Raw genomic sequence first — 24,264 nt, forward strand, 5'->3', positions numbered from 1 at the left:
TGGGTGAAAGAGTGAGCAATTACATTCAGGAAGGTTTGGAACGCACGCCACACAAGAAATGGTTATCGGCACTGGGATATATGAGAACAAAATGATAATATTTGCGGGGGGGGGGGGAATAATAGTGACCTCCATCTATTTGAAGAGCATTCTGGTGTGAAGGGAGCAAACCTGTTCTTTGTCGCTGTATGTCTTAGTCAGCCGTTGCCACATGAGTGCTTATTAACCACATGTGTTTACTTCTTGCAGCTCTACAGGTGAGCTGGACTTTGTCTGATCCGATGAGGTTTCTGCTGTGCTTGGATCAAGGTCATGGTTTGGGTCAGTTTCGTCCCATGTGTTTCTTTTTCTTTGGAAATCAGTAGGTGCCCCTGGGAATATTTTCCTCATCGTGATTGAAGAGTACAAAAGTGCTTTCCCAAATGGACACACACATTAAGAGCCTCTGCTGGCCTTACATCCACCAACATCCCAATTGCTCGAATCAAGCCATCTCAAAGTCAAGGGTCAGGAAAATATACTTTATTCACTATGAGACTGTGGGAAGGGGCTGAATGCATTAACATTACAGAGCAGTAGAACCAATAATTCAACTCATCTCACCCTAGACTAGTAGAGTAAAACGAGGGTCAGTGGGCTAAAGCTTTAAAAAGATTGATTCTGGTATGATGTAATAAAAAACTGGATGATCATTGAAACTGTCTAATAATAGATTCCAACCGGTGAAGTCTTTGTGCCCAAAGAGGTTAGACAGAGTCCAAGGGCTCACTTCCCAGGAGTGGCATAGACAGCATTCCAGTGTCATTTAGAAAGTGAGACACTGTGCCAATAGGTATCCATCCGCCTCTAGCATCCTACAGCTTCGCCATCCTGTTCTACCCCACACCATTCTCTCCCTACTCTGACATCCTAAGGCTATTTCTCTCTGTCTGGCACCTGGGGAGCTTAATTATATATGGCACATTTGTTTTCCCGAGAGTTTCATGAGTAACCCTTGACATCCCCACTACTCTGGAAACATTTCAGGGACCAGGCTGGGTCTTAAACTTCTCTTTCATCATCTCTAGCAACTAGCTCAGTCTTGGGCGCCAAGTCCTTAGCATGGCATTAAACCACCACCCAATACCCAGTCCAGCCCCAAACCATCTCTCCAGCCTCATCGCCTACTTTTCATGCCTTGTGATGCAGCCAAGGTGAGCTACTTGAGCATCCCCATATACAGCCTGTGCTCCTCAGGGCTTTGCTCCCTCGAGTACCATTTTCTTTTATCCTCATAGGCTCAGATCCTACCCATCCCACCCAGGTCAGACCAAATGCTACCTTCTCCCAAATGTTTTCACTGCTAATCCGCCCAGAAAGAAGTCTTTTCCTCTTCTGAATAGCGGGAACACGTCTCACGATGCTTAAGCTTTTCAGGGTATAGAAAAGTGGTTCTGAACCCTAACCTTATTAGGGTGATTTGGAAATATTTAAAACACACATAACCTGGTCCCATTCTGAGGTAGTCTCATTTTATTGGTCTGGTAATAGAAATGCCAACTAGCAATGGGAAGGCAACAAAAACCTTTAGTTTACTGACAGAGCAAGGTATATGGAAACAAGTGGTTCCAGGATTGGCACAGCAGTTTAATGATGTCACTGAGAACTTAGGCTCATTCTTTCTTCCTGATCTGCCATTCTCAATGTATCAGCAATGTCTCCCCTCAGGGCTGCAGGACAGCTGCTGTGGCTCCAGGCATCACATCTTCATACCCAGCATACCAAGCAGGAACCAAGAAGGGTTCTTCTCACATACCCCCTCTTGCCAGAGCAAGAGAGCCTAGGAGTTTCCTGCAGACATTTGCTTACATCTCCTGGCTAAAACTGGGACACACACCCATCCATGGCCTATCACTGGCAAAGGAGAATGGGTTGTCCAGATTGCTTGAGGCCAAACACAATCCATTGTTACAGCTAGACTGTCCTCAACAAAACCTAGGCTCTGAGCTGGGAAGCAAGAAAGAAGGAGGAAGAGAGGTCCCAGAAGGACAGTAAGCTTGCTGAAGGAGGCAACATGGCCGTGTGCACAGAAGCTTTATCAGTCTTCAGAGATGCTCTGTAGTCACTTGCCAAATAACTGACCCCTCTCTCTCCAAACCATCGTCTCAAATGCTATTTTTATCCATTTGTAACCATGCAGTCTCCATTGCTTTACTTATTTTGGCTTCCTGGGACCCATTTCCCAGGATCCCCAAATATAAGTCAGGTTTTCACTGAGGCCTGCAGAGGCCTCAGAGCTGTAGAAACCATATAAGTATGTGCTAATGAGTTAGGTTCCTAGAAAATGTATTATCTATGAAGGAAGCGTGGATTAAGCATAGATGAAGCAAGGATTTTGTCTTCCTTTTTATCAGTTGCCATGGGGCGGGATGGGGAGGGAGTATGTCAGACAAACCAGGGGTCAAGTACAAGTTCCACTATTTACTGCCTGTGCAACCTTGGGCAAATTATCTGACCTCTCTGAGCCGTGATTTCCTCACGTGTAAAACATGGCCCTTCTCCCCGGCGCGCTACGTGAACGACACCGATAATAACGGCAACAATGCCCACCACTTTGTGGGAACCCATTCCATGGTGGGCACTATTCTAGGTGTTTCATACACATTGTTATTTCTTATGTTCACAAAAACACAATGAAGTCGGGGCTTACATTGTTCCTGAGGCTCAGAGAAGTTGAGGGACTTGCCCAAAGTTCCACAGCTAATGAGTGAGGGTTGAGGCATTTGACTTCAAAGCCAGTTCTGAAGCATATCAATTGCTCAGTATCTCTTGGTTTCCTTTCTCCTTTTCTCCAGCTATTTGACGCTATTCCAAAGTCATTGGAACGGTTGTTGTAGGCACTTTTTAAAAAAATGTTTATTTTGAGAGAGAGAGAAAGAACAAGTGGAGGATGGGAAAGAGGGGGAGAGAGAGAATCCCAAGTGGGCTCCACACTTTCAGACTGGAACCCAACTCGGGGCCTGATTCCACGAACCGCGAGATCACGACCTGAGCTAAAGTCAAGACTCAGACACTCAACCAACTGAGCCGCCCAGGCGCCCCATTGGAGGCATTTCTTACCCTAATTCCATAACTCATTATTCTCCTGTCTGTTCTCTGTTTGGTTCCCGGGTAAATGCTTAGTATTTTTTTAAGTGCCTCATTAATAAATTAATGGTCTTTTGGACCATCCTGCCTTAACCTAGGTTCAGAGGAAGCAGAAGATAGGCAAGGAGACAGACGAATGAACTCCAAAATCCTTTTTACCTTTTATTCTGTCTTCACTTCCAGATGCCACGTCCCTCTGTGAATTCCCACCTCTCTGTGTCTCGTTTCCTGGAGAGTGCCAGTCTGTTTTCACTTCCCCTTTAAAATATCCGTGGATCTTTGTGCCCCCCGGTCACTTGGGCTGTACTGCACTGGGCCTCACTAATGGCACAGTATCCTTTTCATAATAGGGCATCCAAAATGGCACAGTAGACTTTTGTGCCCGGCCAGAATCGCTGCATTGATTGCAGATACCAAGCACTGTTCTATCGGATACCCTCATTTTCTCTTTTCAGGAAGGAGTGGCGTCAGCTTTCATCCTGCCTCTGATGAACTAGGGGCTTATTTTCTCTACGTCTTCTGGCTGCTCTTTTCCAGTCCCTGCCGGTTTCCATTTCTGCGTGATATCAATTGACCGGGGTGCCCCCACCCAGGACTGGGGCATGGGTGGATAGACAGTTGGCATTCTCCCCAAAGTTCCATTCTGCATATATTTCCCAAAACCTGTTGGCTTCCTACCCACCAGGTCTCTTCCACAGGTTGAGTCCAATGGACATATCACTCTCTTTCTTCTGTGCTTACAGTCCCACCTGCTTTTCATAGAGGAGCCACTCTTATCGTTATGGCGAATATTCGCATTGTGGGCAATGTAGCTCGAATCTGTAGTGACCACAGAACATGCTCCAGAAATGTAAAAAGAATAGTATAATAACAATAAAAAAAAAACCTCCGATGTGACCTTTTTCTTGAAATATGAGCATAGTGACGAAATTTGAGAGGAGAGAGTCTGAAAATAGGTTAATTGCAGTTTGATTGTATATAATAACAGCTATCATTGATTGAGCCCATAATAATAATGCCAGGCACTCTCCCAAACATGCTCTATACATTATAACATTTAATCTATATAACAAGACTCAGAGGAACGTATTATTATCACCCCAGATTTACAGAGAAAATTAAGGCTAAAACCAGTTAAGTAATTTGCCTAATACCAGGCAGCTAGTAAGTATCAAAGGAGGGATCTGAACCCAGACTTTGGCTGATTTCCAAGTCCATGAGCTTAGCTACTGTTACCCGACTTTGCTTGCTTTTTGCTCCATGCACCACCTCTCTGATGTTTCCGTATTTGCTTTCTGGTTAATGTTTACTCCCTCCTCCCTAGTACACCATGTCAAGGGTGTGGCATGGGTGTTTTGCTTCCTGAATGTTCGTTACTTAGTTTAAACTGGCTTTATCCCTTCCAAAGGGACATTAAAAGTGACAGCCTAAGATGAGTGGAGAACTGAGAGCTGACTCCAGGACACTATTGGCTACTATTTAGGATTTTGATTATATTGTTGAAGTTGATTTGATGGCAAAGTAGCCCAAACATGATCTATCCTTCAGACAACCCCAAAGGATTTGTAGGAACCCCCCAAACACACAGGAAGAGTCACTGGGGATAAATGGATTAAGAAAAGGCCCTGACTCACAGGAATATTGGTGGAGGGGGTGCATTTTTTTTTTCTATTGCAAACTCAGTGTGGTAGAGGGAATGTGGGTTTTAAAGTCAGACCCAGGCTTGTGGGATGACCTTGGGCAGCATTCTAGACATTTTTGGCCCACCTCCGATTCCTCAGTAGGGAAATGCAGATAACAAATACCCTCCTAGGAATATTTTGTGGATTTAAAGGTTTTGTCTATAAAGTACCCAGGAGATACCTGGCACATTGTAGATGTTCCCCAAACCAGAACAACAATTCTGAGAGACTTAGCTTGGTTCGCTCTGAAATCCCAAGTGATTTGGGATTCCCTCTGACCGTCATTTCTAAGCCAGTGTGTGAAACTGTGCTTGTTAGCTCCATGACTGATTCAGTGTCCTAACTTGGGAAGTACAACTCAGCATCCCACTCTGCCTTTTATGTATTTGGGTAAGAACCACCGAGAAATCCATGCAGTGTCTTGAAAAGCTCAAATGCCATTAGATAATTCTTTGTTTTCATAGTAAAAAGAAAAGAAGGAAGGGAGGGAAGAAAAAGAGAAAAGAATCCAAGACTGCTGTTTCCAAATTTGCAAAGTGAGTACGATTGGTGTTTGGTACTTTTTAATCTTTTCTTTTCCCTGCCCCTTTTTTTTTCTCTCTTAAGAAGAAAAAGAGGAGGCGGGGGGAGTGTAATAGGGTCCCCCTTTCCCCCACCCAGAGAGAGAGAGGGGGAGAGAGGGGACGGGGAGGGGAGAGAGTGAGACTCACCCCTCCCATTCTCCCTCCAGTGATGCCAGGGAAAATTTCTTGCTTTGCTTTTATGCCAACAGGCCACACCACACAGTTTCCTCATCTGTTGAAATGGGTTTAGTAGCAGCTGCCCAGCACACCTGCCAAGCTGTTAGAGGAACCAAATGGACAATGTAGTGGGGAAACAGCTAGTATTCAAATTGAGACAGAGAGACTTCCTGGTAGAGGGGAAGGAGCACCGGGCAGGAGGGAGCAAACCCGAGTTTGATTCAGCCCTTGACAATGGCAGCATTGTGACTGTGGGCGCGTCACCTCCCCTCCCTGCAGCTCAGGTTCCTCATCTTGCAATGTGCTGAGCAGGAACCTGGCACCTGTGCCTCCCCAGGTGGGAGAATCCCGGAGCTCCCATGTGTGAAGACACCTTGAAAATGGTGTGTGCAGGACATGGCGTTTCTGCCACTGGCTGCACTCAGTGTCAGGTTGGGCTGGCTTTTTGTTTCGCCTTGTTTTCAGGCCTTTTCACACAGAGAAGGCAAGGCTTAGAAATCCTCTGTCTGGGGGCTCCTGAGTGGCTCAGTCGGTTAAGCGTCCGGCTTCGGCTCGGGTCACGATCTCACTGCTTGGTTCGTGAGTTCGAGCCCCCCGTCTGGCTCTGGGCTGACGGCTCAGAGCCTGGAGCCCGCCTCAGAGTCTGTGTCTCCCTCTGTCTGTCCCTCCACTGCTTGCACTCTGTCTCTCACATTGTCTCAAAAATAAACATTAAAATAAAAAAAAAAAAGAAATCGTCTATCCATATGCATTTTTAGGAGCTTCTGAGGTGCCTGTGGGTTCTGTCTTTTCCCCAGCCTCTAACAAACCCAGGAGCAGGGTGGGGGTAAGACCAAGTGCCTGTGAGCTCTGGGTGGTGAACACATGCTCCATCTAGAAGAGGCAAAGGAACTGAGTGCCAACAGACAACTAGCATGAAGACTGTAGGTCCCGTGTGACCGGATCTATTTCTTTCAAGGAAGGCCAATAGTCTTGAAATTTTTTTTTTTTTTAATGTAAAATCTACTATCTGCAAAGTATAGGCTCAAAAATACAGTAAAACCTTGCATTGCGGGTAACTTGTTCTGCGAGCATTCCTCAAGACGAGCAAACATTTCCAATCAATTTTAACTTGATAAACCAGCAGTGTCTTGCAATACGAGTAGTAGGTGGCACCGAACGTCACAGGATCACAACTGAGCCAAGGGTTCTTGAAATCCGCTTTGATAGGCAAGTGGTTTGGATTTCAAGCAAGTCTCCAGAACGAACTATGCTGACAAACCAAGGTTTTACTGTAATTGTAAACAGTTGTAAATAAATTTTTTTTTCAACGTTTATTTATTTTTGGGACAGAGAGAGACAGAGCATGAACGGGGGAGGGGCAGAGAGAGAGGGTGACACAGAATCGGAAACAGGCTCCAGGCTCCGAGCCATCAGCCCAGAGCGTGACACGGGGCTCGAACTCACGGACCGCGAGATCGTGACCTGGCTGAAATCGGACGCTTAACCAACTGCGCCACCCAGGCGCCCCTAAACAGTTGTAAATAAACTTTATCTTTTCAAAAAGCCTGAAGCCCTGATCTAATGCATCTGTCCTGTGGTTACAATTTGGGGGCTGAAATCTAGAGAGAAGAAGGCGGCTATTTGGCTGGTCGGCGACAGAAACCCAGGGCTGGGACTGCCGCCCTTGAACAAGGCATCTTTCATTTTTTGCTGACTACACAGCCAGGTCTCTGGATTTCCTGGACAGTGCTTTTTCTACCACACGGGGCTTCCTTTTCCAGAAAGGAAATAAAAGAAGCAAGAGACAAAGGGAGAAGAAAAGGGGAGAAGGTGCTAGGGAAGGAAAGGTAAGAGATAAGGAAGCTCCTCCATAAGCACCGCCCTGAGTGCCCAGCATGTCTTTTGGTGGAACCCGGGCTAGCCCTCCTTCTCCCACTTGTTCCAGCACCCCCACACGCCCTGGGCAGGGTAGGGCTGTTGTCCTCGTGCACATGCACGCAACCCCCAAAGTCCAACTTGTGGGACACCATGGGGCTGTGTTGTTAATCTCGGGGGGCTGATGGAAGGGTTTTCAAAAAAAGTATTGGAGGGGTGGCTTCTGACCACCTGGCAGGCTCCACTGCATCAAGGTAGTCCGGCCAGTGTGCCAGGTAAAAGGGAAGTAGATTGTAAAGCACTTTGGATATTATCAAAGTTGGTTAGGAAATAGCAACCACCTCGCCTCATTATGCCACATCCGTGATAGGGGGGTGAGGTGGGGGGAGGGTCCGTGATTTCCTTAATGACCTTCCTTTCTTGCCTGGCCCTTGACCCCTCTGCCTGCTCTGAGGCAAGTCAGGGGGTGCTATGGACTCTTGGATGTCCTTCCTTCCTTGCTTGCTTCCTGCTGCGGTGGCGCCGGGTGAAAAACGCGTCTTGGAGCCATGGCTTGGGGGTCTGGTGTGCACGTGCCTCTGTCTGAACCCTGACTCTTCACCCACCAGCTGTGCAAGTTCACTTCTCTGAACCTCACTCTCCTGAGCTCTAGGATGGGGCGAACAATGCATACCACTCAGCCCCGACGAGGAAGTCGACACAACGGAACGAAAGTAAGACTGTGAACTGGAGGATGGGACGCAGGTGATGGGGTCAATAAATGGTGGTGATAGTTGGGGGAGCCGTGGTCTCCAGAGCTTCCAGATTCGAACTGGAAAGTTGTGAGGGGCAGTCCAGCGCAGCACCCCAAGGGAAGGTCTCTGGTGCCAGGCTGTAAGTTTGAATACCCTGATGCTATCATTTCAGCGAGTTGCTCAACACCCCAGTGCCTCCCCTTCCTCATGTGTGAGGTGTAGATAACGGTACCTACCCGTGGCGTTGTCGTAAAGACTGAGGGGGCTGACCTCGCGGTGTGCTTAGCATTACATCCACCGAGAGGGCTGAATGGATGATAAGTATTCGTGTCCAGGCGGGCACTATGGAACACAGATGCGCGAGCTCAGCATACAGCTTTGTCGTTGTAGGCACAGGAGTCCCCACTTACGTGTGGGGGGTACGTTCCAGGCCCCTCAATGGATGCCTGAAACCAAAGATAGTACCAGACTGCAAATATCCTGTGTTTTCTTCCTGTACGTATATATCTATGACAGAGTGTGATTCACAAATTAGGCACAGTAAGGGATTCACAACAATAACTAATTATAAGGTAGGATAATTCTAACAATTTACCGTCATAAAAGTGATGGGAATGTGGTCTCTCTCTCTATCTCAAAATATCCTCTTTCACTGCACTCACCTTTCTGTGTCTTGCCATGATGTGAGACAATGAAATGCCTAGGTGACAAGATGCAGTGAGGTGAATGACCTGGGCACGTGACCCGATGCAGCATCACCACTGACCTTCTGAATCTGCGTCAAAAGGAGCACCGTCTGCTTCTGAACCGCAGTTGGCCACGGGTAGCTCCGAAAGCGAGTGCGGAGAGGTCGGGGGGACTACCGTACGATCTAGGCAGAGGCTAGCGGGCAAAGCTCCAGCAGAGGCTGCCAGGACGCACCCTGCCATCCTCTGGAGCTTTAGCCTCGTGTCTTGTGTGCATTGCAATGGCCCACCTGCCAATTGCCGTCGTCTGCATCTCACCTCAGATCCTTCTCGGGCACCCAGAGCCTGTCCCGCCCCCGTGTGCAGCTGGGCACACATCCCAGAGAATCAATGCCTCCCCGCCCCCCGCCAGCCCACCACCACCCAAGGAATAACCCTCAGCCAGTGACTGACAAGAGCATCTGTATAAATAGCCACCTGCTTCCTCTTCCTCGGTGGCATAACTCCGTGGTGCTCGTTCTGCAGTGGCTTCTGGAGTTCCCCAACTGCCCGCTAGCTTGATGACACATCGTTCATTGATCGTCCTTCTGCCTCGTCTCAATTCCTCATTCCCCTCCTGGTGTGCGCCGGGATCATCTCCAAAGAAGTCACTTGCACTTGAATCCTAGTCCTAGAAACCAAATTATGATAGATACAAATCGAGGAGCCAAGCCGAATATCCTAAAGTGTGATGATGTCTGTATAGGCTGCAGATGCCAGGAATCCGTGGCCAGGACCTGGAGACAGAGCCTCTCCGCCCTGGTTTCTCATAGCGGGAAACTGCCCGACACCTCAAGACCGATACCTGCGCTCCATGAACCCGCTTGCGGGTCCTTGTTTGGGAGCAGGCTTCCTTAGCAATGTCCCTGGAGGCTGGGGATCGTGGGGGGGCTGATGCAAGAAGCCAGGATTGTGTCTGTAGGCTGGGACCACATCCCAGCTGTGGGCATCTCAACGTAAACACGGCATCTAAACAAGAGGAAGCACACTCCATGCAGGCAGATTGGAGTTTTCTCTTCGTTCCTTTTCCTTCTTCTTCCTTTTAATGGGATGGAATGTCAAAACACCAGTCTTTGGCCCCTTTTCTGTAAAACAATAAGCAGTAAAAAAATAATAGTAATAATTAGAGCAGTAAACCCAGCCGAGAGAAGTCCGTCTGAGGCAAATGAGAAGCTATATATAAGATGCCCTCCCGGACCAGATAAGGAGCCCGTGAGTGGAAAATCGAATTTAGAAGTGCTGCTTCTGAACTGGGTAATTGGTGTGTGAATAAATCAAATTCTAGTGCAAGTTTCTATGCAAAATAAAAACACAGAAAGAGAAGGGGTGGGGAGGGAAACCCACGCAAGACACTCAGAGTTAGTGCTGACACTCAAGCGTTCCCCGGAGTCAGTGACTGCATTCCAGAGATACATCTGCCTTCTCTGCAAAGTTGCCCACACCAAAGGAACACGCTCTGGGTTGTGGCATTTTGCCTCCACACTGACCGGGAGTTTGAAAATATAATAGGAGACCAGAGTGTGGCTGCACAGGCCCTAGAAAGAGCAAGGAGATTTAAGAGCAGGCTTTCCTTCAAAAAAATTTGGTTTTTGTAACAAATCGGGGCCCGGACAGTTTGGAGGAGGACAAAGAACTCTCAGAATCCCCTCCCGAGGCTCTTCCAAAACCAACACGGTCGTTTCCAACCACTCACAGGTGTTTTTCCTCCCAGAACAAACACAGAAACAAATATTTACAGAGTCATGAAAATTCAACAGAAGTCACCTGGACACAGGGCTTCCCCACCTGTGCTCAAGCTCTCTGGCCCGGGATTATTAAACAAAATGTCACACCTAGTTTCCATTGTGGGACAGGAAACCCTTGGGCCGGAGAGAGAAGGAGTTCCCAGAATGTATGCAGAAGAGTAAATGCTGCATCTTTTCAAGAAAGCGTTTGCAGCTCCGAGGGGAGAATGGATTTTAGACAAAGGAAATGTCAGTGGCTTTTCCCCCACATCTGCCAAAATTTGCAGCGATGCCCTCAAAGAGTGCACGACCACCATGTGAATCAATCCAGTAGATGTATCAACAGCACAGAGTCTACAGCTGGCTGTCGGGCCGACCACCTTGAATAATTTCTCATTCGGTTGTTTCTGGGAAAGGCTTTTCCCAAATGCCCCAGATGTGGACGGGTGTCAAAATTAGGAAATGCAGCTGGGGAGTGGTTGCTCTCGGCCTTCAGCACTCCCTGTGTCATCCTTCAGCCTTCTTCGGTGGATCCAGAGAAGCTAGCAAGCGAAGAAAGTGGATGTGGTTATGGGAGGAGGGACGGAAGGAAAAGAAAGGAAGGGAAGAGGAAATCGAAAAAGTGTGGGAACAAGAAGGATGAAAAGGAGGGAGGAAGGAGCAGGAAGGAAGAGAATGGAAAGGAGAAAGAAAGGAGGGAGAGAGGCAGGGAGAGAGAAAAAGAGAAAGAAAGAGACGGAGACAGACGAAGATCTGCTGCTGTCAGACCCTCACTGGTTTTTACCGAGCAGCCAGATAGCCGCTCAGTGAAAAGCTGAGATTAAGCTCACAACATAATTTCCATTATGTTAATGTTGCTTTAAAATATATTGCACAGAGTGCTGCAACAATCAAATTATCAATTATAATGTCTACTCAGAGTAGGAAAGTGTTGCAAACAGAGGGCTGATTACTGCTTCAGTACATCCAATCTGCATACTCATTGTTCAGTACAGGGAAAACAAATTATCTTGTGTTGGCCCCGGTTCAAATTTAATTAAATGAGTGCAAAGCAATTATAATAAAGTACAATAGTGTAGTAATGAAAGGAAAATAACTCATTAACCTATTAATCTTTATTTATGTTCCTCTCAAATAACTATGTAATTTCTTTATCACCGCATCCCGTAAGAAGAAGTGGGGTCTCACTGCTTGTGGCCTGGTTTAACAGGTTCTATTTGGTTAAGATGCCTTCACGCCAACCATTTATACCAACTTTCCTTAGCTTTGGGGCCACCCCCAACCCTCCCATCAAGCTCCCCGCCCACACATATGTGTACCTGGGCTAGAGTTAGTGCTTCTCTTCTGGTTGAGGAAGAGAGAGCCTGGTGCTTTCAGTCGGAAGAGCTACTCATAACTCCTATTTCGCAGGGCTTTCCGGTTAACAAAGTTTTTCACGTATGTGATCTCATTTAAGTCTTGCAACAACATCACGGGGGTGGTATGATTATTGTTGCTGCTTTATAGATGAGGAAATGGAGTTTTCAAATAGATAAGCATTTTGCCCAAGCTTTGCCATTCCCCCGGTAGTAGATCCAAGATTGTTACTGAAGTTCATGGCCCCTGTATCCTCATTTCCACCCCCCACCCCCACCCCGGAATCTCACTACTCAAAGCATGGTCCAAAGACAGGCAGCTTTGTTATCACCTGAAAGCTTTTCAGAAGTATAGAATCTTGGGCCCCCCTTTAGAACTAAAGAATCACAATCTGCAGTTCACAAGATCCCTTGGTGACACAGATGCAGGTAGAAGTTCGAGAAGAATCAGCATTGCTGGATACCACAGAGCCTTTCCTGAAGAGACTTAGACAAGTCCCCCAGAGAGATGCTTTTCAGGAGTTCTCATAGCAACTACTTGAGATGGCCTTGAGATGACCTTGAGTGATCAGCATTCACTCTGGCTTCTACTGGCCTATCACCTGATATGGCTGGGGATAGAGGATATAGGACAGGCAGAAATAGTTTCTTCAGCCCCACACCTGACCCTAAAACCCTCATCCCTTCCTTCAGGGAGAGTTTAGAAAAATGGAGAGGGAAGAGAAAGGAGAAACTGAGGAACTAAGGCAGGAAATAGACATTTCTCAAGTTTCCTTGTTCCCAAAGATTCTCCATGTATCATTTCTTTTTTTTTCTAATTTATTTATTTTGAGAGAGAGAGAGAGAGAGAGAGAGTGTGTGTGTGTGTGTGTGTGTGTGTGTGTGTGAGTGGGGGAGGGGCAGAGAGGGAGAGAGAGAGAGAATTGTAAGCAGGCTTGGCACTCTCAGTGTGGAGCCTGACATGCGGCTCAAAAAAAAAAAAGTTACATATTTAAGCAATGTGTTTTTTTAATCATTCCAAATTTCAGCTTTACCTGTTTGTCCCAATTGCTTCTAATAAGAGGATCTCCACATTACTACTTTTCATGTTTCCCTTTTGTCCATATACCCTTCACCCCATAGACATGCTGTCATCTTTAGGTGCAAAGTATTTCACGTATTCTGTCTTCAGTGAACTTATTCAACACACATTTGTTGAACTACTGCTCTATAGTAGGAACTGGACTGGGTATGGGAATAGATTGGTGAATGGTAGAGCCCACAGTGGGGAAAACAGACTTGAAGTGCACAATCACAGAATGGCCACTTCATGATACATGTGATGTGTGGATGGGGAAGGAAAGGTTCACCCTGTCTTTATATAACTCAGAACTGGGATGGGTTTCCTGTTTTGGAAGAGTAAAATAAGTGTTTGAATAAATAAGCCAGCAAACGTCCCTTCCAATTTTTAATGCAGTGTCTTTTTTTTTCTTCTTGCTTTACTGAGATATACTTTACAAATCAAAATTTTGTATATTGTATATTTCAAAACAATTGTATATATCGAAACAACTTGATGTGTTGCTAATGCAGTTTCCTTGGGCTGAACGATTGCTTGGGGCCCTTAGGATTTGGAGCAAGTTCTCCCACTTACCTCTCTTCTTGCCTGTCCTCAGGTCTGCCCCAGAGGATGCTCTGCACCTTTCTTCAAACTACCCTGTTCCCCGGGAAGCTGATCTTTATGGACCCGATCAACTGGCTCCCTGGCCCTGCGCCTTCCAAGTGAATGAGGCCATTTGAGGATTTGGAGGCAGGTTTGTACACCATCTCCTCATCTGTACAGTTGCCATGTATTGGTTACATCTGTCTCTAGAAAGCCACAGCTCCTGCCAGGCAGCTCTCTCCATATAACTACTCTCTGCACCCAAGATCAGCAAATCAGGCTGAGACTAAGGCAAGTTAGGGTGGCTAGTTGCAAAAGTTAAGGCAGTTGTGATGCTTGGGTCCATGCATTGTCCCAGCCCTGATGTAACATTTTTCTGTAAGGGGCCAAAGTAAATATTTTAGGTGTTAGAGGCCAAACAGTCTCTGAAGCAACGTTCACTTGATCTTAGCCAAAAGGCAGAGAAGCGATCTGATACAATATTCAACTCTGCCTCTGAACTGCAAAAGCAGTTGCAGACAATAGGCATGTTTCAATAAAGCTTTATTCTCATTAACAGGTCGTGGGCCAGATTTGGCCCATGGCTGTAGTTTGCCAACCCCTGCTCTAAGTGAGACAATTCCCCACACTGCTAACTCTGGGGTACAGCACTGTCCCTTGTGGTTTCCTTTAACCCTGCTCCCATCTTTGAAAATAATTCCTTTACTAAGCTCCCCTAGAATTATCCAAATTGAGTGTACCATCTGTTTCCTGCTAGGACCCTAATTGATGCACTTGGCTTTGCATTTCTCCAACACAAGCTCTAATTGCAAAGGAACAACAACAACAAAAACAAAACCAACAACAAAAAGTGGGGACTATGACCAATTATGTGGCAGGGATGTGGTGCTTTACATGTATTCATTCATCCCAAATATGATAGACTATTTCACAAAGTTACAATATGCTTTTAAAGTTGGCTGGAGCTGAAATAAATACCCCCCCCTTTTTTTTTTCCATTGGGGCCTGGAGTCTCAATCCTGCTGCCCTACTTGTCCTCTTCTAATGGAATAGAGGTCTGTTCTAATTAAACAAGAAAACACATCTTTTCACAAGGGGAGAACGGAGGCCATTGTACTCTGTGCTCAAAGAAAGAATGCTTTAATAAGAATCCTTTTATAATCCCTGCTTTTATTTGTTGCTTCCCAAAGCTTTTGCTGGTAATAAAAGGATTGTAAAGTTGACAAATATAAGCAGGGACAAAGAAGTTTGGGGAGATAATGCCTTGGTGAATGGGCAAGTGTTTGAAAGTGTATTGATCCCACAACATGTAGAAGATGATCGCGAAAAGCCAAAGCTGCCATCAGGGTGATGTTTCTATTACAAAGTAAAAGCCCCTCCAGGCAGGACCGTCTAACCCTCGTATCAGGTAGAATTATGCCCTGTGTTGAGGAGAAAAATAATTCAAGCCAAAATGTAGGGTTTGGTATCTTCAAATTCAGATTTGGTATCTTCAAATTCAGATTCAGATGTGGATGCGTTGAACTTCTAACCTACTGCATTATCCTACATAACCAGCAAATGGAGCCTCAGCAAATGTGTTGTGTTCCGTGATGGGCGTGTTATGGATGTCTGTTCTCATTTCACCCTCACGACTATCACCTGCAGTACCCGTTATTCCTTCGAGCAAGAGCCACCAATTTTGAAGGCTTTATTACATGTTCCATGGCGCTCCATTCCCAGCACAAGGATAGAACACGTGACCAGGCCTGGGTCAATCAATGCAGTGCAATGCACTGGCCACACAGATTGGTTTAGTTATATGCGCAGTTAACCTATAAGACTGAGATGCGGTAAGTGATCAGATGGGCTGTTCTTTTCCACTGGAGTTGAATGTGGGAGCCTAGAACTGCTGCAGCTACGGTGGAGCCCGAGACTGAAGTCAACAGAGTAGAATGATGACATTGCTCAAGCCCCCAGGACAACCTTACCTAAAGCCAGCCTTAATGAGATGGATTGGGGAAAAATATAAACAAGATTCTACACTTCTCTGCATCCAAACCTTTTGTGGTTTTGCACATTCTCTTACTGAGAGCGTCAAGAGGTGGAGATTTTTTCCTACCCCTTGAATCCAGCTGGTCTCGTGACTTGCTTCAGCCAATGCGATGCAGCAGAAGTGATGGTGTGTGCTACCACTCTATCTCAGAATCCTGCCACCATGCAGCTAAGCCTGGGCTAGTCTGTTAGGAGGTGAGAGATGTTGTGGAGGACAGCCAAGCAGCCCAGCCAACCGTCAGAAGCCCATCCACAACTAACAGCCCAGTGGAGACTGAAATGAATGAGGGAGCCCAGGAGACTGGAATAACCATCCAACTGAACTCAGCTTTGATTGCCGATCCACAGATTTTGAGCTAAATAAGTAGTTGTGCTAAGCTACTATATGTTGAGGTGAGTTATCATTCATTAACAACTAACTAATAACACACAACCCTAACCCTGGGTTTTTCACTCATACATATCAGTAATTTATTATTAATATTATTATTTTTGTTTTAGTTAGGATTAGGTTTTCCATCATTTGAGATGAAAGGAATCCTAATACAACAAAGATGTGCCTCCATTCCTCAACTAGATATTACTGTTAGAGATCCTGTCTGTCTGGTATGGATCCAATGGTGAGTGGGTGATCAATAAATTCTTAATGATTGCATAATATTTGTCTGGTTCTCAAATCACGTTTTGAAGAGCAAAGGATATATTCGTTCTTGACTCTCTGAAGTCATCTGTATGGGGATCTTGCTTAACTTGGCCTAATTCCTCAGCAGGAATATAAGAAGCTTCTCCAACCATCACAATAGGTGAACAAGTAAGCTTGAGTATCTAAGGTATCCTCAGAAACCACCCTGAGCCGTCTTCCTCAAGAGAATCTGGAAAAATCTGAGGCTCATATTATCCTCCTTGCTATAGAAACCTGAAATTAAGTGTCAACTCTTTCTTTCTAAGATAAAAGGCATGTACGTTTTCTAGGCAAGAAGCCCAGATCCACCTTCCTTCTTGTCCTCTAAGACTCCAATCATTCGTTGCTGTAACTTGCTGCATTATTCCTATAATTTACTTTATTTAAAAAAGAAAGAAAGAAAAGATGAAAAACTAAAGTAAGAACCCCAGAGGAGTCACATTCCACTCCAGTAAAAAGATAGAATCTATCTGACCTATAGCGGAGTGGAATCCAGCAACCAATTCTGACCAGCTGTTGACAAATTGTGTGTGTGTGTGTGTGTGTGTGTGTGTAAGGAGAGAAAGGACACCATTATTTTTATTCTTTAATCAGAGGATAACCAGACTTTCTCTACCCTAAGTGAGTTTACATTTTAAGTTCCTAAATGGTTGTTTTTTTCTCAAATCCACAAAGTCAGAAAGAAGAAGATCCTGTTGAGGACGGGAAGAGAAATATACTCAGTGGCTGGAGATAACTTCTCTCAGCCCAGAGGTCAGGCGAGGGCATATCTGGTTGACATTTACTCTTCTCTCTAAACTCTCCCAGGCCTCAACAGCTCCTAATCTTTCCATTCTTCCTTCTTGCTCCTCCTCACTCATAGGCTCATCTCTTTCCCTGAAAGGCTTAAGGGAAAGTCCAACGTAATGAATGACATTCATGAGAAAAGGAAGACATGGGTTCAATTGGTCAATCTCCTCCAACTAGACAACTGGTGTGGCATTCAACAATTGCCAATTGTCAGAATGAGGTCCAGAACCATTCAAACCTTCCTTCCTCATTAGATTGCAAGTCTGCAGAGTAGAGAAAACACCATATTGGGAAATTGGATGCCAAAGAGAAGACATTCAGAAGGTAAATAAATGAACAGGGTCAAAGGGGGAGGGGCAGGTATGCTCTGCAGAAACAGAGAAACCTGTGTATGAGGGAGAACATTTGGTTGAAGCTACTGGACATGAAAGTGACAGAGCAAAGGAGGCAGTAATGCAAACTAGGGTGATAAGGGGGAAAGTAGTGAAGAGCTTCAATTTATTTCCTGTCACTTGCCCCCTTTCTTGCATTACGAAATGCAAACTCCATAACATCATCTTATGACCCTGTGTGATTGACGTCCCTTCAGCTTCTTCCCTAGAAAGCCCCCCCCCCCTTATTCCTAGCTGCACATTCTTTAATGTCCTCCACCATGCCAGGCATGTTTCTGCCTCTGGGTGTTGCCATTTGCTGTTTTTTTTCTGTCATGGCAGGCTCCTCCCCATCTGTCAAGTCTCAGTTCAAACAGCAGCTCCTCTGTGAGGTCATCCTTGATTACCTTACCCAATATAGGCCTGCTCCTGCCCATCACTTCCTACCTCACTACTCTACAATGTTCCCCTCCATTGTACTTCATGGTAGCCAAAATCTTCCTTCCTTGTGCTAATTTGGGACTTAGTTCACTCTTCTTTTTCTAGCTCCTTGAGGTGTAAAGTTACATTTTTATTCGATAACTTTCTTCTTTATTTATTTCTTTTTCTTATTTTTTTAATTTTTAGAGAGAGAGAGAGCACATGGAGAGGAGCAGAGGGAGAAGGAGAGAGAAAATCTTAAGCAGGCTCCATGCTCAGTGTGGAGCCCGACACGGGGCTCAATCCCACAACCCTGGGATCATGACCTGAGCCAAAATCAAGAGTCCAACACTCAATCAACTGAGCCACCCAGGTGCCCCTCTTCTTTTTTAATGTAAGCATTGATTGCAATAAACATCCCTCTTACTATTGCTTTTACTGCACCCCACAAGTTTTTTATTTTTATTGTTGAATTTGAAGGGGTCTTTGTTACAGTAGCTAGTACTCCCTGCCCTAGCTAATACATGAAGGAAGTCTTGCAGATGGTGTGTAAGGACCAACCAGAAGACACAAATAATCATAGCTTCTCTGAAATTCCCCTTTCTCCTAATTCACTTCTCCTGGACCTTGGACCATGAATTCCAGCTGTTCCATCAACCAATGCCTAGAACCATTTTCTCTGTTGAGCACAAAGTCTTCCTTCATTAGGGTGCTCTCCAAACACATCCATTCCCTGGTGCTCATTTCCTGGCCTGGAAGTGTGTGAGGATCACAGCACTCTCTGGATTTATATGCTCTGTTACCTGTATTAGTGAGAATGCTAGGCTGCAGCCATTCATCACCCACCAGCCCACCAGACAAAAATGATTCACTCTAGACTTAAAGGTTGAAGTCGACTGAGTATCGTTTTAACTGGAGGGAAAGGCACTTCCATAAAATGGCAAGAGCTTTACGGCAGAAAGTTGTATTAATGACCCCACTTCGGTGCTTATCAGGAGGAGGTCATATAATCCCTTCCCAGAATTACATGCTGGCCAGTTCAGATAAATAACACAGATCTCCACCATTCATAATCCAAAATGTTAACAATTAATTTCCGAAATCAATCCTGAAGGGGGCTGGAAGCCCAAATCGCTGGGCCCAGACAGGCCTTGCCTGGTGGATTTCTCATGAGTCAAAATTTAAACCTCCAACTTGTAACGAACTGTTGTCAAGACACAGCTGACTTAGGCAATCAAGATAACATTATTCAGCAATAACGTGGGTGAAACATACTCTAAGTGTGAATTAATAAGTCGGCTGACACCAGGCCCCAGATGTTTCCCACTCTGGCAATATGCCCAAAGTGATGATAAGCAGATTTACATACTTAACTAATATGTTTATTTAAAGGAAATTTCCAAATCCAAAATAACATCCAGATTTCTTATTTGGCTGCAGATCAAAAGACATCCTATCAATAAAGACAGAATCCAGGATAAACCTTTTCAACATCTGCTTAAAACCAAACAACAGATTTGAGGGTTTTGGTAGAACTTAATTGCAGACAAATTTTACTGCCTCTTGCATAAATATATCTTTTCATGTCCCTGGGGTGGTTCTGACCTCATCAATTCTCATGTTCACAATACACGACATTGTTCTTTTACCGGCACCAAGAGCTCTGCCTTTATGGAGACTTCCAGTCTCAAGGTTTTCTTTCAGACTGAAGGATGAACAGACTTTCCCCCTCATCAGGAAAGTGTAGCAAAAGTCAGGGGCGTGAGCAAGAGCTTGGAATGTTGTAGAAAAGAAAAATCTGTTCCTCTCCCAACCAGTTAGTGCTTTGTTTTTCTGTAAGTGCTAAAAAAGCATTTACGTGGCCTCAGTCTTCCTTCATTTTAGACTGATGCTCCTTGACTAGCGATGTTTTTCTTTTTGTTGTTGTTGTTGCTGTTGATTCCCTAAGGGAGAGCTCAGTAACTGGACGAAAGTGTTAATAGATCTCTACGCTTCAGAAGGAGATGATGATGGAATGGGTGTCGGCCATACTAGCTCATATCCCTTCGGTGTGAATGAGTTCACTTTCCCTAGGTGTTAACTGCCTGAAGTTGGACCAGGATTTTTGGGCACTGAGGCATTTTTCCTACTCATTGGCCAGGGCTGTAATTGAACTAAGGATGTGCTTCAGAAACTCCCCTTGCCTGGGGATCTGTTTAGTGTCAGAGCGAATGTTAGCCGGTTGACCCTGGGGCAGGGAGATTTGGAGAGTCAGAAGTCATCCATCTTTGCTCCTGCTCCATCCTTTGAACTTAGTCATGTTAAAATTTTGAGTCCAATCTCTTCCTAGCCAAGACCGGAAGGATAGGTTGGTGGAAGCCTTCAAAGAAATGCCAGCTAGAGCAGCAGAGGGTTACCATTTTCCTCTTCTCAATTGGCAAACATGTTTCTAAATACTTCTTTTAATTATGCTTTTTATACTTCCTATAAATTTTTCCAGTAATAAGTGATACCATAGATAACAATTTTCTATGTATTACATAGAGATAGCAAATGCCTTAAAATCTAACCTTTGACCCAGAAATTCTACCTCTAGAATGCATAAGAAAATAATTATAGATTTGTGCACAGATTTAACTATAAAAATGCATGGCTTTGCTTATGATAAGAAGAGAAATATCAAATGACCTAAATATCAAACAACTGAGACCAGCCAATTAAATGATGGCCCACGATTTGTGAAATTATTCAAAATGAAATAATAAGATAAAACTTAACGACAATAAATAGTGTTGATCTTGGCAAGTCAGAAAAAACAAGTTGCAAAAACGTGAGTGTTGTATTTTGCCATTAGAAGATATGTATGCACAAATATGTAATATGTATATGTCTTAATGACATATAACAAAATTATGACAAGGGTAGCATTATAGGTAATTATAGTTTGTTTTTCACTTATTTTATAATTTAAATGTTCTACAATGAACAATTATTATTTTTAGGATTCAAAATTCTAAAAATATTGTGAAGGTTTTCATTTTAAATGAATTGTCGAGGTATAATTTACATATAATTAAATGCATTCATCTTAAGTATTCACTTCAATGAGTTTTGACAAATGTATGTACCCCATGTCATTGACAAACTAAGACAGAGAACAATTAAAATATAGAATTACTACATAATTTCTACCCTAAAGTGTTCCCTCATGTCCCTTTCTAGTCAAACTCCTCTGGCTCCAAGGCAACTTTCTGTCATTGTTACGGGCTGAATTGTGTCTCTCCCAAAATTTATAGGTTGAAGTCCCAAACCCCCAGTACCTCAGAATGTGACTTATTGGGAGATAGGGCCTTTCAAGAGGCAGATTAGGTAAGATGAGGTCATATGGATGGGCCCTGTCCAGATGACTGTTATTATAAGAAGAAGAGATGGGGCGCCTGGGTGGTTCAGTAAGTTAAGCGTCCAACTTCAGCTCAGGTCATGATCTCATGGCTCGTGGGTTTCAAGACCTGCATTGAGTTCTGTGCTGACAGCTCAGAGCCTGGAGCCTGCTTCAGATTCTGTGTCTCTCTCTTTCTCTGCCCCTCCCCTGCTCGCACTCTGTCTCTCTGTCTCAAAAATAAACATTAAAACAATTTAAGAAATGAAATAAAGGAAGAAGAGATTAGAACACTGACACGCACAGAAGGGAGACCAAAGACGGTCATTGATAAACCAAGGAGAGAGGCCTCAGGAGATTCTAAACCTACCCCTACCTTGCTCTCAGACTTCTAAGACTCCAAAATAGTGAGAAAATAAATTTCTGGTTGTTTAAGCCACCCAGTCTGTGGTATTCGTATGGCAGCCTTAGCAAACCAATACAGAATTACAGTATTTTTTTTAAAGTTTGTTTATTTTGAGAGAGAGAGAGAGAGAGAGAGAGAGAGAGAATGTGGGAGGGGCAGAGAGAGGGAAAAAATCCCAAGCAGGCTCTGCACTGTGAGCACAGAGCCTGATGTCGGGCTTGACCTCACAAACGGTGAAATGATCTGAGCCAAAACCAAGAGTCGCATGCTTAACTGACTGAGCCCCCCAGGTGCCCTTATAGTATTTTTTAAAAAAGAGTTTCATATAATGGAATCGTACAGTATGTGTGTTTGGCTTCTTTTGCGCAGATTCAGCCCTGATGTTTTTGAGATTCATCCTTGTTGTTGTGTGAATCTATAGATTAGTCAGTGATTTACTCTAATCTGTTGGCGATTCCTTTTTCTTGCTGGATGGTATTTCATTGTGTGGCGATACCACATTTTGTTTATCCATCCACCAGATAATAGACGGACACTTAGATTGTTTCCAGTTTTGTACTATTATGAATAGAGCTCTTATAAAATTCCTGTACAAGGGGCGCCTGAGTGGCTCAGTTGATTGAGTGTCTGACTTGGTTTCAGCTCAAGTCATGATCTCATGGTTCGTGAGTTCGAGCCCCACATCGGGTTCTACACTAACAGTGTGGAGCCTGCTTGGGATTCTCTTCTCTCTCTCTTTCTGTGCCTCCCTAACTCAGGCTGTCTTTCTCTCACTCTCTTAAAAAATAAATAAACTTAAAAGCAATATTTAAAATTCTTGTACAAGTTTTTTTTTTGAGACATATGTTTTCATTTGCCATGGGTAAATATCCCTAAATAGAATTGCAGGCTCATGACAGAAGTAAATATTTAGCTTTATAAGAAACTGCCAAACTGGTTTCCAAAGTGGTTATACCACTTTACAATCCTGTCAGCAATGGATGGAAATTCTAGTTCCTCTGTATCCATCCCAACACTTGGTTTTTCAGTCTTTTAAATTGTAGCCATTCGAGTGGATATGTAGTGGTATGTCATTGTAGGTTTAAATTTACATTTCCCTAATGGCTAAGGATGTGAGCATCTTTTAACGTGCTTATTGGCCATTTGCATATTTTATTTTGTGAACTGCCTGTTCAAGTCTATTGTTCACTTTTTATTGGAAATTTGGTCTTTTATTACTATTACTTTTTAATTTTTATTTATTTTGAGAGAGTGTGAGAGTAGGGGAGGGGCAGACAGAGAGAGAGAGAGAGAGAGAAAATCCTAAGCAGGCTCCATACAGCCAGTGCAGAGCTTAATGCAGGCCTCAAACTCACAAACCATGAGATCATGACCAGAACCCAAATCAAGATGTTAACCCACCGAGTCACCCAGGCACCCCTTTTATTATTGAGTTGTAGGAGTTCTTTATATATTCTACATACAAGTCCCTGTCAGTTACATGAATTACAATATTTTCCCTCCGCCTGTGGCTTTTCTTTACATTTTTTTCACAGTGTCTTTCAGAGAGCAGAAGTTTTACGCTTATTTTGCTTTTAAGTAAAAAGAAATGACCAGTGGTGTTTCATGAGAATTCAGGATCATCAAGATCATTTCCATTTCAGCTTTACCCTCTGGTTTTTTGACTCAATTTCTATCTCTCTTATCACATGGACTATTCCTTGTTAATTTAACTAACTGGCGTCTGCTGACGGAAGCTGTAAGCAGAAAAGGCAAATGGGCTGCCAGGAAGCCACAGCAAAAGCAGAAACAAAGCCCAACCAACCCTGGCACATATTCTGACCTCTAGGAAGGGAAGCACGATGCCTGCTGAAGCACCTTCTAGGATTTTCTGTCTTCAGACTGACAACGGTTTCTTTCATTCACAACTAACAAAAGTCCTTTTCAGGTATGATTTGGTAAGTGCTGTTCATGCTTCCTTGCCATAAGCAAAGCAGAAAAATAGAGATCCTTCAAAATTCTATTAGAAAACAGACCTTCTGGGAAATGCAGAATTGGGCTTTCTGAGCTATAAGGCTAAACCATTCCTTCACTCCCCTAGAACTGACTGCTTTCTGTTATGTGCCCCCCAAATGACCCTTTGCACACACATATCATCACAGCTCAGGTTTTTTGGTGCATATTTCTTTACATGTCTGTTTTTTAGAATCATGCCAGAAGCCCCTTTAGGACATGGCCATGCTTTGTCCTTCTTTGTATGTAGACAGCCTAACATAGAACTGGCACAGGATAAGAAATCAATGGATACTACATGAATGAATGAATGAATGAATGAATGAATGAATGAATGAACGAATGAATTGTTCAAACCCAAAACTCTGAGCTACCTCTTCTGGTTCTATTCTCTACTTGGTGAAATCTTTCACTCTGGAGTTAGACCCAGGACCATGTCTCAGCTCCACCTCTTGCCCTTGTGTTAGTCAAAGTTCTCAGCCTTTGAACTCCAGTCTCTTCAACTTATTAAAGGAGTATTGATGGTTACGATTATGATAATTGCCTCATCTGTTTGTGTGGATTAAATGAATGAACACAAGGTGTGTAACCAGTGTCTGGCCCATGGTAAGTGCTCTGTAAATGTTA

General features: G+C 44.3%; 1 long non-coding RNA gene across 1 annotated transcript; it reads right to left on the reverse strand.

Moving 5' to 3' along the window:
* Positions 1 to 7,099: 7,099 nt before the first annotated feature.
* Positions 7,100 to 9,944, reverse strand: LOC123578403. The gene is made up of 3 exons (XR_006702369.1): positions 9,670 to 9,944; positions 9,303 to 9,495; positions 7,100 to 8,839 (listed from the first exon to the last, which is right to left on the reverse strand). It is a non-coding gene; the product is annotated as an uncharacterized LOC123578403 (long non-coding RNA).
* Between the last annotated feature and the right edge of the window lie 14,320 nt (positions 9,945 to 24,264).

Source organism: Leopardus geoffroyi, chromosome E2 (assembly GCF_018350155.1).
Source record: "Leopardus geoffroyi isolate Oge1 chromosome E2, O.geoffroyi_Oge1_pat1.0, whole genome shotgun sequence".
Classification (NCBI taxonomy): Eukaryota; Metazoa; Chordata; class Mammalia; order Carnivora; family Felidae; genus Leopardus; species Leopardus geoffroyi.